The following is a 12,017-nucleotide window of genomic DNA, read 5'->3' as shown; positions in this document are numbered from 1 at the left end:
AAATTCTAATTTTTTTTATACCGGCGAAAAGTGCTTCTGTGTTTGAGCTAGCCCTTGAGCAACCCTCACAAGCCTGGTCTTGAAACCAGTTTTTCAGCTTACCTGCTAAATCTTCAAAATATGGCTCCAGTATTGCACAAGGCACATTTGCAGGCTTAGCAGTATGAAGACAGAAGTGGCTTACAAAGTCCACCAACCATAAGCTCACACATGAACTAGATGCCAACAATTTTAGGGTGAAGAAACTCATGTTTATGGGTGGTAGTAAGGCAACAGGTCATGCTTTTTATGGCTTGCTGGAAGCACATGCAGTGCACATAACTCAGAAAGGGCAGGACACCATTAAAAGTCTGCTACAGCATGCTGCACAAGGTTAAATGCACATCATTCAATGTAATTTCTGGCTGCAGGATCAGTGCTATTTGCACAAAATATAAAATTATCTTGATTTCCCAATGCTATGACTGCGTATCTTTCTTCAGCCATTCAAATAACAGAAAAGGGCCCAACAGTCAAGTGATCTGCTTCAGAATGATTCTTTAAAAACTTTTTTTCAGTTACCTTTTGCTATTGGAATGCTGAGGCATAAAACAAGGCTAAGATGGTAAGATTTTCCATGGAAAACACAGGCACTAGCAATTTTTTAGTGGGTTTTGGGGTGAGGGGACTTTTAGAGGAACAGTTGTGACTCATTAATATCTCTATAAGAGATGTGGCTTTAAGCCAACCATTGAAAGTGCTCTGAGGTGATAACACTGACAATGAAGACTGAGAGGGGCTGGTTTGTATCCAGTACCATCAGAACCTGATCCTTGGGCTCTCCTTTATAAAAATTACATCTGCTCACATAAAACACTCATTGATAGGGGTATGAAAAAGGTTCGATCCCTGCTGCTCCAAAACCACGATTTTGGATTGACCCAAGTATAAGCCTTGGAGCATGTCCCTACCAGACAGCTTGGCATTTGCTTCCCCACAGTTACAAACATGCCACTCCTGCTTGATTTTCTTCCAGATTTCGGCTTGCCCGGCGGGACAGGAGGGCGCTGAGGGCTGGGTGCCCGCCCGGACGCCCGGCTCCGAGCAGAGCAGCGGCAGCTCAGCGGCGGCTGCGAGCGTCCGCGGCTCACACAGCGCTACAAGGGCTTCGCGGCGCCACTTCGCACGGCTGACATCACGTATGTGCTCAGCCCCGCCGAAACCCCCTGCGTTCAGCCCTGATTTCATGCGCAAAGCACTTCCCCGGGGCGGGCTGGCGGGGGCCAGGGCTCGCCCCCCGCCGCCGCTCCCGCCCGCCGCCCGCGTCTCCCGCCGCCCGGCAGCCCCGCTCCGGCGCCCCCGGGGACGCCTCGGCGGGGGGGAAGCGCCTCCAGCACCACCCGCGCCCCCGCCGGGCACCCCGGGCTCGGCTCCGCGCCCCCTCTCCCGCCGCCCCGGGGGCAGCGCTGTCGGCGGCAACAAAGCCCCCCGCCCGCTCCGCTCCCCTCTCCTCACCTCACCCCTGCGCTCCGCTCGGCCGCGGCCGTTCCACAGCAGCCGGGGGTGATGGAGACGGGGAAAGGACCCAGGTGCCGCCTCTCGGCTGCCGCCCCCCGCCACTCCCCGCCGGTGCAGGCAGCGATCCGGCAGCGGCCCGGCTCCCGCCGCCCCGCCCTCCGCCCCTGCCCTGCCACCGGGCAGCGGCCGGCAGGAGCGGGAGGAGGAGAGGGAGAGGGAAGGAGGGAGCGAGGGAAGGAGGGAGGGGAGGGGAGGGGGCGGCCCTGCTGCGTCACAATGCGGGGGGCGCTGCCACGTGACCGGCGGCGCGGGGCGGGGGCGCGGAGGCTGCGCGGGACCCCGCTCTGGGACCGCTGCCCCCGGAGCCACGGCCACAGATCCTGCCAGCGCCACCGACCCTGCCTCCGCCACCCATCCTGCCACCGCCACCCATCCTGCCACCGCCACCGACCCTGTCTCTGCCACCCAGCCTGCCTCCGCCACCACCACCGCCGAGGCTCCGCGCCCTGCGGGCCCTGCGCTCGTGAGGAGCGATTGCCCGCGGCGCCTGAAGACTGCTCCGGCGTGTCCGATGCGAAGCGCATGGCACCCCGCCGCACTAAAAATAATGGAAATGCAGAGCTCGACCCTTGAAAATGCCGAGTTCAATCCGCTCACATCTGTTTGAAATAAAACTCGGTGGGTTTGGGGGGGTGGATTTTCTTTTTTATTTTTTAATTTATTTTGGTCCACTATAAAACCTGGAAAGCCTCTCTGGTTCATAGGTTGACGAGGACAGAGGCATCCTCGTGCACCTTCCCATCGGGCTGGTCCCACCTGCCTTGGCAAGAAACCAGCGTTTTCTGGCGCAGTGCTGCTAAAGGTGCTCCTGCGCCCCGCCGCTGCAGGTGCTCGGTGAGCCGGGCAGAAACCTGCCGGCTGCCCCTCGGACACTGCAGGGGTGCCCGAAAAAAAGGAGTCCTCCAAAGAGGTTAGCCCCAGTAACGCCCTGCCACCCAGGCATCTGATGGCAGCAGGAGAGCAGAGAAGTGAACCTTTGGCTGGCTTTTCTTCTTTGTGATTTAGCCTATTTCGTTTTCCCCTTACTTTTCATAGGCATATTTTCCATCCTGTCTCTTAAAGTGTATCCTTTTATTTACCTTTCCACCTTCCACTGCTCTTGTGTGCTTTCACCTTTCAAACACAGAACTTCTTAAATTTAATTTACTCTGAAGAGTGAGGACTGCAAAAGCCTGAGAGATGCACGTAGGAAATTTAAGTGGATTTGTACTACTTTGGCATTTTGGAAAACTACTGCCCACAGAGCACACTCAGCAGTACTGCAAGCATGCCCACATCAGTCAGCGTGTAGCAGTGCTCTGGAAGAGTGTCTCTGGAAGTGCGGAAAACACTTCAGTCTTGTGCCTAAACAGCCCTGTTCCTGCCCCTTTTAAGTAATTTAAATCCCCTGAGACATGGTCATCAGACAGTAACAACCTTGATAAACTTGTCATCTGCACCCAGCAACTTGGACGTGAAAAGAAATACAGTCCTCCATGATTCATTACTTGAGCTATCTAGGAGCTGCAGCATCATGCATTTTTAGTTTATGTAATACATTTGCCTAGAAGTGAAAAGCTATTATATTTCTTTCTTTTTAAACTACATTTTTGAGATGTGTAAAAAACAAACGAGTATGAATTACAGTGATGTCTTCTAATGTTTATGTGCAAGGCCAACTATGTGGTGCAATGCTATACTATCTTAACCACATGTGCACACTGAACGTGGAGAAAGGAGTACTTTGGACAGGTCTACTTTTATGTCATTTACTTTTAGGAAAATGATATTTGGATACTGCACGTTTCACACTTGTACGTGCTTGTTTCATACTTGTACATGTATTTGAGATAGTGAACATTTGGGGTATTTGTAATGCACTTGTGATTAGATGGTTTTATCCAGGAATGTTGGTCAGCTGTGTGTGATTAAATGGTTTAAAAGGAATGCAGGTCAGCTCCAGAATACAATATCGTGTAGGAGTATGGCCTGCCTGACAAACAGTGTTGATGAAAAAGCAAAACCAAAAAGTCTTATTTTAATTTAGAGTCTATAAATACCATTCAGATGCCAATACAATTTGTAAGATAAAAGCTTGCCAAGCATCCTTGTATGTGTTATATATAACAGTGTCTCGGTTAGTACCGATAACCCTGTTTGTGTATATGCTTCTGAAATCATTGCTGAAAATAGTGTTTAAATAAGAAGTGCTGACTAGGCTGTGTAACTGTAAAAATCCCTTAAATTATGATACACAACTTCAGTTCTTGTAAGAACTTCAGGGTGGATTTTTACTGCCCGTTATATGGCCCCATCATTATTTTTTGTCTAAATTAAAATCACAGAATGTTAGCTCTCTTCTTGCTGTGCATGCTGATGCAAACATTTGCTAAAATAGTGAAAAGCTTGTCATTGATAACGCTATTCCTGATGGAGTAAAGTGTTTCAAAAGTGCGTTGCCCATTGTTTTTCTAGGGATCATTCAGTGGCTTTGTTGAACCTCAGTATTCCTACGTGGTGAAGCCAAAGCCAGTATTTGTGTCAACTGCAGAGTATGGCTGGATGCACATGTGAACAGACTGATCTGTGGCCCACCTCAAGGGCCCATGGCAGTCAGCATCAGTCACAGCATCTGCCAGTGATCACATACATTGACTTTAATGAGCACAAGACAAAACCTTCCGTTCCTTTTGAAAATCTTCTAGGAGATGAGTTTGAGGCATTTAAAAGTATGATGCTTCATGACACTGCTTATGAAGACATGACCACATTATACTTAAGGCACAAAGTCCATGGAGACATTTCCTGCAAGAGATTTTCTATTCCTATGCAGGACCAACACTGGTGCCTCTATGCTTTTTCCTGGATATGTGCAGCAGCCTTGTGAAGGAAAAGGTAGACTGGAACAGAAAGGAGGCAGCAGAAGCCTGGAAGAGATGAGCCCAGCAACATAGCCATTTTTCTCCAGAGCATTAAGGCTGAGAATCAGTGTTGTACAGGTAACTCTAACAATTGGTAACCTGAGGGACTTTATGTAACTAATACATACAGGCAGCCTGTGAACATCCAGGTTCTAGACCTAGGTGATCTAGGTCTGCTGATGTATAGTATCTCCACCAAGGAACATCAACAACTGTATCATATGAAGCAAAACCTAGCAATTACAGTGTAAGGGTATCTCCTGAAACAACAAAGAACAAGCTTTAGTTTGGTCAAATGATGAACCATGATGACTCACAGTCATTCAAGGCAGTCATCTCTTAAAAAAAAAATAAAAACTTAAAAAGATTAAAAACACATTTAGCTTTGAGAATCGGTAAGAGCAACTACCATTTTTAGGGCATGACAGAATTTATGTACTGATTTCAAAAGGGTGAGTCCAAACCAGGTGAATTTTTCCTGTCTTCACCTTCAGATTCTGAGTGGAGGTAAACACAACACAGATCAAGTCAACCATACATCTAACTTCCGAAAAGTGTCATTCCTAAATTTTCCCACCTTCAGTCTACCCTGCAATAAAAATATAAAATATTTTTCTCATTTTGGAAAAAAACCCCAACATTTTAATTCTTAGAAGCACATAATAATTTAGAAAATAATGGTATAGGCACAATTCTGTTAGGTTGAGAAAATGATGACAATGTGGCATGGACTGCTAGAAGTAATGACTTACTGTTTCACTTGGATTGGTAAAATGGTACCACACATGCTGATGAGTAACTCAACCATCTCAGATTCATGGAGCTGCTACATCTGAAGGAAAATTGAGACTACATATCTGGGACTGCAATAAAACAATTGTTTCTCTGTTGTGTTTTTGCACTGTTTTCAGTGCTTGTAATGCCTGAACCTGATCTGTTAGCCCACAGTGGACCAGTCTGACATCAGCAGAATTCAGAAAGTAAGAGTTTGCCTTGAAAAGAATGCAGATCAGTTCCTCATCCATAAGAAGAGAGAGACCTACAAAAATACAAATAATTGGTTCAAAACCATCTTTCGGTGCATATAGCTTTGTTTCTGGGGTTGGGCAGAAAGTATTTTCTGCAATCTTAAGAGGCCATTTAGTTGGCAGCATTGTGGGCAGAGAGGAGACTCAAGCCTGGGCTTTATTAAATGCTTATTTATTTAATCTATTCTGCTGGATAAATCACACAGAGGATTTCACAATGTGACATCCAAGGTCTTGCTCACACATTTGGCACAGCTGTGCAGGAGAACTGAACATTGTATGTATGGTTGGAAAGCTAGTACATGGCACCATTGCCTCAAAAGGTCAGGGACAATTACCATAATCAGCTACTCTGATTTGTGGCATAAAGCCCCACAATTCCTGGTTGAACTAGAGAATGTTTTTCAGAAAGCGATCTAATCTTGATTACTACAGTCCTAACAACATTGTTGTAATATATCATTAGCTTCACTGTTAAATTATGTATGCTTTGTCCATCTTTTCATTCAGTTTGTTTGAGTTTTGAGATTCTGACTTTGCCCAATGTAAATAGGAATCTGTCCATGTATTTACAGTATGTTTTCAAGCCCCCTTCCAAAAGTTCTTTTGATAGTTTATAACAGATTTCTTAAAACTTCCCTGATATTTTAACAGTAATTCAAGCCCACAACTTTGAATTTGAGAATATTTGACATCACAGATTTTCATTCTGAAAATTAATTTTGGAAAATTGGAAAGCTTCCAAGTGTGAACCTCACAACAAATTACAGATCATAATAAATCTTCCTCTTTTTTTTTTTTTCTATCCATTATTCCTCTGCTTTATGCACCAAGACCACCTTTGGATATGGCCACATTAGCAAGTTGCCACAAGGTAAGACAGAATTTGAAGCAATGGATTACATGTCTGCTCCATAACTGTCCTGGCCTAGCTCCTTCTCCCTCCCATGCTGAAGCCAGATCACTTGCTAGGGGAATGCTCCTGTTTAAGGGGAAAGTGAATTTGCACTCTTCAGAGGATGAGTGCATGCACAGAAGCAGATCCCACAAAGCAGCTGAACCTGATGGGTTTTTGCATTATCTTACGGCATTAGAGCTTTGCGGGATTACTTGGCTACTGTTTTATACTGGGAATACGTGGTTGGCTGTCCATAATTACACTCCACTTTTCTCCCATCCTGTATATATGACACACATTCTCGATGTGACCCCCATTAGGCAAGAAAAACAAGGAAGAAAAGTTGGGTTTTTTTTAATGTGATTAGAATATAAAGATGTTGCATGGTGCCAAATCAGAGATAAGATAAAAAGTCAAAAGCCTTGGAGTTTAGGTTCAATGTCAATTTACACATATCCTTTTCAATTCATTAGGGGTATGAATGAGTCATTAGAGGAAATCCTGACTGGGGAACACATTAACTTGGATTAAGACCAAATATTATGTTTCACTTGAGCCTCAAGCAAAATCTGTACCGCCATAAACTTATTGTAAGAGCCAGAAGTGAATTCCGGTCACAGCAACATTGTGAAATAATAAAAAATTTTATAGCTTTAACCAGTACACCACTACTGATTTGACTGTTTTGAAGATGCCCCAATTAATAACATTATTTTGAGAAAGTTTAAATCCATGCTTACTGTCAATCCCTTGGCAGAAGACTCTTATTTCCTGAATTAGATCAAAGCAAGACATTTCAAACAGTCTTTAAGTAATTGCTAAAATAATGTTTTAAAAAAAAACACTCTAGAGAAAACACTCTGTAAACCAGCTGACTGTAATAAAAGCCTGAAAGGAAGGCAAATTCCCATTAAAAAGTTAGGGCAGAAAAGGTTCGGTTTTGGGGATTGACCAGTGTATTGGGGCCTATTACTTCTCAGCTGAATTCACGAATTCTACAATAACTCTCTGTGGAGAGAACTCAGGGGACACAGAGAAAAACAAAGTGTTTCTAAGCAGTTAGAGAGGTGGCTGCTTCCTGTTTTCTTGTCTTACTGAATCTCAGGCAACACACGAAGACATGCAGTTGCACATAGACACACACATCTATCTGCGTATCTACACATATGTAAAGAACTTGACACAATGACGGCTAAAACTAGCCCTGAAATCATTCCTTGGTAAGTAAACATCAATTCTTTATCCTGCTTTGCTCATTTAGAAGAGAGGGTTCATTTGCTGTATTAGCAAATGAGAGTATATAGTGGTCTGCTTTGGTTCTTATAAAAGTAAAGGTGCCAACAGTGGCCACACTGCTCCCAATACAGACCACTCTCATTGCAATGCCATCTTAAAAAACCTCTCAGAGGACTTCTGTCATGATCAAAGGCACTATTTTGGGTAAGGATAGTAACAGAGTTTCAATATATGGTGAGAGATCACAGACAATAAATGTGTTTACACAGAAGGTTGAGTACAGGCATTTTGCGTGTCAGCATCAACCCAAGGCTACAGCCATCTTTAGTAAAGGTGCTGCTTTGTCCTGGAAGAAAGCCAGTTCACCTGTAACATCTGATCATTGCTGTGATCAGATATTGAGAGTTTCCATCTTCTCAGTTACTGACATGATGCTTCTGAACATTAATATTCACATAAGGAATAAAATTTCCCATTCGTGTGACTTCTTATTTGGCAAATCCATGTTTACCAGAGCTTACTAAAACCACCTGTCTGCCTGAGCTTCCAACTGCAAGATTGGAAGTAGTTCTGTGAACAAAGAAAAACACAGGAGAATTCTTCTATGCCATCATTAATATTTAATATTAAAGATATTTACATATTTCTATACATTCCTACTGGAAAAGGGAAAATGTCTTGGGAATCTTCAAGCTGACTTAACCTGACTGCTTTAAGGTTAAGAAATCAGGTTTCAGGCTGATTTCTGTACAATCACAGAATCATAGAACGGACCAGGTCTGAAGGGACCTCAAAGATCATCTTGTTTCTGCCGTGGGCAGGGACATCTCCCACTAGACGACATTGCAGAGGGCCATCCAGCCTGGTCTTGAGCATTTCTAGGGATAGGGCATCCACAGATGCTTTCAGCAACCTGTTCCAGTGCCTCACCGGCCTCACAGCAAAGAATTTCTTCCTACTACCTAAACTAGACCTGCTGTCTTTCAATCTGAAACAGTTCCCTCTTCTCCTTGTCAATACCTGCTCTTGGAAAACATTCCTCTCCCTTAGGCTCTCTTCATGTGAGAGAAGGCTGCAGTTAGTTCGCCCTGAAGCCTTCTCTCCTTCAGGCTGAACAAATGCAATTCTCTCAGACTTCCCATGTGGGAGAGGTGCTGCATCCCTCTGAGCAGCCTGGTGGCTCCAACAGGTCCATGTGCTGGGGACCCCAGAGCTGGATGCAGTATGCCAGGGGGTCTCACCACAGCGGAGCTGCAGGCAGAACCACAGGAAAACCTCCTTTTCTTACTTTGCACAGAGACAGTTACAAACAAGCTTATTTCAGACAGCATTTTCCTTTGGTTCTCCTGTGTTCTATTCCACTGTTGTTTTCTTCCACTGTTGTAATTACCTGTCTCTTTGCTATCTTTGATATCCAACAGATACCTATTTAAATTATTGGGAACTAAAGAAGAAACAATTCATGTTCTTTTTTTCTGTATTATTCTGCTGTTGCTACTAAGTAGTACTTGTCTGCAATAAATAATTCATAAAAGAATCACAATTATAAAGGCATATTAGACTGTGGCACTCTTTGTAAATACCCTTAACAAGAAGATAAGGACTGTGGGTAAAATAGACCAAAACCTAATTAAGAAACAACATACTGTTCTTCATGAGGAAGAGGACATATTTTCAAAGCACAAGCTGAACTGAAGTTTAAACTAAATCCCTCTGAACTCAGGATACCCTCTGAGCCTGGAATACCAGTTCTCCCCACATGGCCAATAACACAGTTGACTCTTAACACAGAATCAACTTCTCCCTCTTCCAACACTCACACATGCAATTATGAACCAGCAATAACACAATTTGGTAATTATCATCTGAAGTCATCATTTAGTTGTTCTGATACCAAATAGGGCTTCTGCCAAAGAAAACTTAGTTATTCAAATAGCATTGTATTAAGCATTCAAAAGACTTTGAAAACTCAAAACAGCAGTCACGTCCCATGGGATTCACAGTTCGTATTGTCAATCCATCCTCTGTCCCGTGATCATTGCTGTGATTTACAAAAATAAAACCAGAAAAAATGTCTAAAAACAATATGGGCCAAATAACAGCTGTTCTAAATTGTCATAACTTTTCCAATCAAAGAAGAATGATGTTGATCTAACACCCATGAAGATTCCAACTCTGATCTTTTTTTTTTTTTTTTCTTCCAGTATGTCATAAGAAGGATGATAGTAGCCAATGATAACACATCTTGCATGGTATTCCTATTCTCTTTGTATTTGTCCTGCTAGTATTGTGTTCTACACTAGAGTTATTTTTCTCTTTTTTCCAGCTGTTTCTGTTTCTTCTCCTCTTTCTTTTGTGTCTTTTCCTTTGATATATTTGAAATGGCAAAGAAACAGGTTCCAATTTTTTTTTTCTCCAGAAGAAAACATATTTATTTGAATCTGTCTTCACAGCATGTTCCCCACTCGTGGGCCACCCTGCAAGTACCAGCCTCTGCACTTTGTTACAACTCCATTGTTCTAGATACTGGTTGTTATTGTGGTGTGCCTGCATAATGAGAAAAAAATCCAGAATACACAGCCTCTTGAGAGCTTGGAAAATGAAGATGTGAAATTATATCATCTCCTTCTTCTACACTCTTAACAACATGAGAGGATCACCAAGGTATTTGAAACTTATCATCTACCAGAACAGAATTTCCTAATTTCCAAGGAAGCCTTATCTTAGCATCTAGGTGGCTCCTTATATACAATTTCTCCTCCCAGTCCGAGAACTGGAAGCTGGCATGACTGCACTGGCATATGCAAAACTGGCAGATGTTTCCTCCAGAGCTGCTTTCAGCTGGCATAGTTTAGAAATGCCTTTTGGTCACTTGAAATGGTTTGGGAGCTGGCCTTGGATCAACACGAGGACCAAGCTATTCAGCCCTCCTTTCCCCACACCCCTTAGTGTGATTGGCAAGCCCAAACTGAACATCTCAAATAATCTTCACTAAAAATTAGAGTTTAGCCCAGAAACTTACTCAGACAGATGTTTGGTCTATACTGTAGAAATTTGTACAGAATAGGCTATCACATCTCTCACTCTTTGGGAGATTATGCTGGGCCAGGTATGGTACACTGCAGTTATGAAGCCTGAAGGCTCACAGGGTCATGGGTTATCCTCCATTAGCCAAAACACGCTGTCTCCTGGCCAGCCCAAAATCCCAAGGTGTTCTTTTGCCAGCTATTGCTTTTTGGATGTCTATTTTAAGTAGTGAAGCATGAAAAGGCAAGGTTTGGAACCTGATCTAAGGGTCTGAGGTTAGTTGTTTCACTTAAGGATGATATCAGCAAAATAAAATGTAAGTGGAAGTTCAAGAAATGGAGGTAACTATGACTTAGCTAAAAAGGATTTGTGAACTTCAGGGATAAAACAGACAAAACAAGAGTAATTGTGATTTGACATTGATGTGTGCCAAAATCCTGCATCTACATTTGAAGCCGCACAATTTAAGAAAAGCTGTGGAATTTGCAGTGTCAACACCTGTCAAGATTGCAAACTGACTTCACAAACTTTTTCCAAACACAGGTTAAAACAAGAAAGTGGAAGGATTCCTGAAAGCAGGTAAAGGAAGGCACAAGTAGAAAAATACAAAATATATAAGAAGATGATTTTACTGGGTCCAGTGTGAGTGGGTGAGAATTTGATTACAGCATATGTGAGAGGGTTGGGAACACAGTCAGCAGATTCAGAGAGAAAATAGGTCAGAGCAGTGTTAACTGCAAGAGAAATTCCTTCAAGGAATTTCAGACCATATGGAGTAATTATAAAATGTATTCACAGAATTGTAGAATATCCTGAGTTGAAAAGAATCTATAAGGATCATTATGTCCAGCTGCTAGGTCTGCACAGGATAACGCCCAAAACCACACCATGTGCCATTGTCCAAACAGTTCTTGAGCTCTGTCAGGCCGGTGCTTTGACCATTTCCCTGGAGAGCCTGTTCCAGGGCCCAGCCACCCTCTGGATGAAAAACCTTTTCCTGATACCCAACCTAAACCTCCCCTGACACAACTTCAGGCCATTCCCTTGTGTTCTGTTGCTGTCACCACAGAGCAGAGATCAGTGCCTGCCCCTCCTCTTCCCCTCCCAAGGAAGCTGTCACTGCAGTGAGGTCTCCCCTCAGTCTCCTCTTCTCCAGGCTGAACAGACCAAGTGACCTCAGCCACTCCTCACACGGCTTCCCCCCAAGGCCCTTCTCCATCCTCATGGCCCTCCTTGGACACTCCCGAACACCCCAATGTCTTTTTTGTGTTGTGGCACCCAGAGCTGTCCCCAGCACTCGAGGTGAGGCTGCCCAGCTCAGAGCAGAGTGAGCTCCCTTGCCCAGCTGGTGATGCTGTGCCTGATGCCCCC

The 12,017-nt window shown here is 43.9% G+C and overlaps 1 protein-coding gene across 2 annotated transcripts in view; it reads right to left on the bottom strand.

Annotated features, from left to right (window-relative positions):
• Positions 1 to 1,706, bottom strand: part of SNCAIP (synuclein alpha interacting protein) — an 87,479-nt gene extending 85,773 nt beyond the window's left edge. Inside the window, exon 1 of one of the 2 annotated variants that reach the window (XM_015615063.2) lies at positions 1,495 to 1,706. The gene's annotated coding sequence lies outside the window, so the exon portion shown is untranslated. The remainder of the gene's footprint in view (positions 1 to 1,494) is intronic. The other variant, XM_015615068.2, reaches the window with a different exon arrangement.
• Positions 1,707 to 12,017: the final 10,311 nt, after the last annotated feature.

Source organism: Parus major, chromosome Z (genome assembly GCF_001522545.3).
Source record: "Parus major isolate Abel chromosome Z, Parus_major1.1, whole genome shotgun sequence".
NCBI lineage: Eukaryota > Metazoa > Chordata > Aves > Passeriformes > Paridae > Parus > Parus major.
This window is presented reverse-complemented; position numbering and strand designations above follow the sequence as displayed.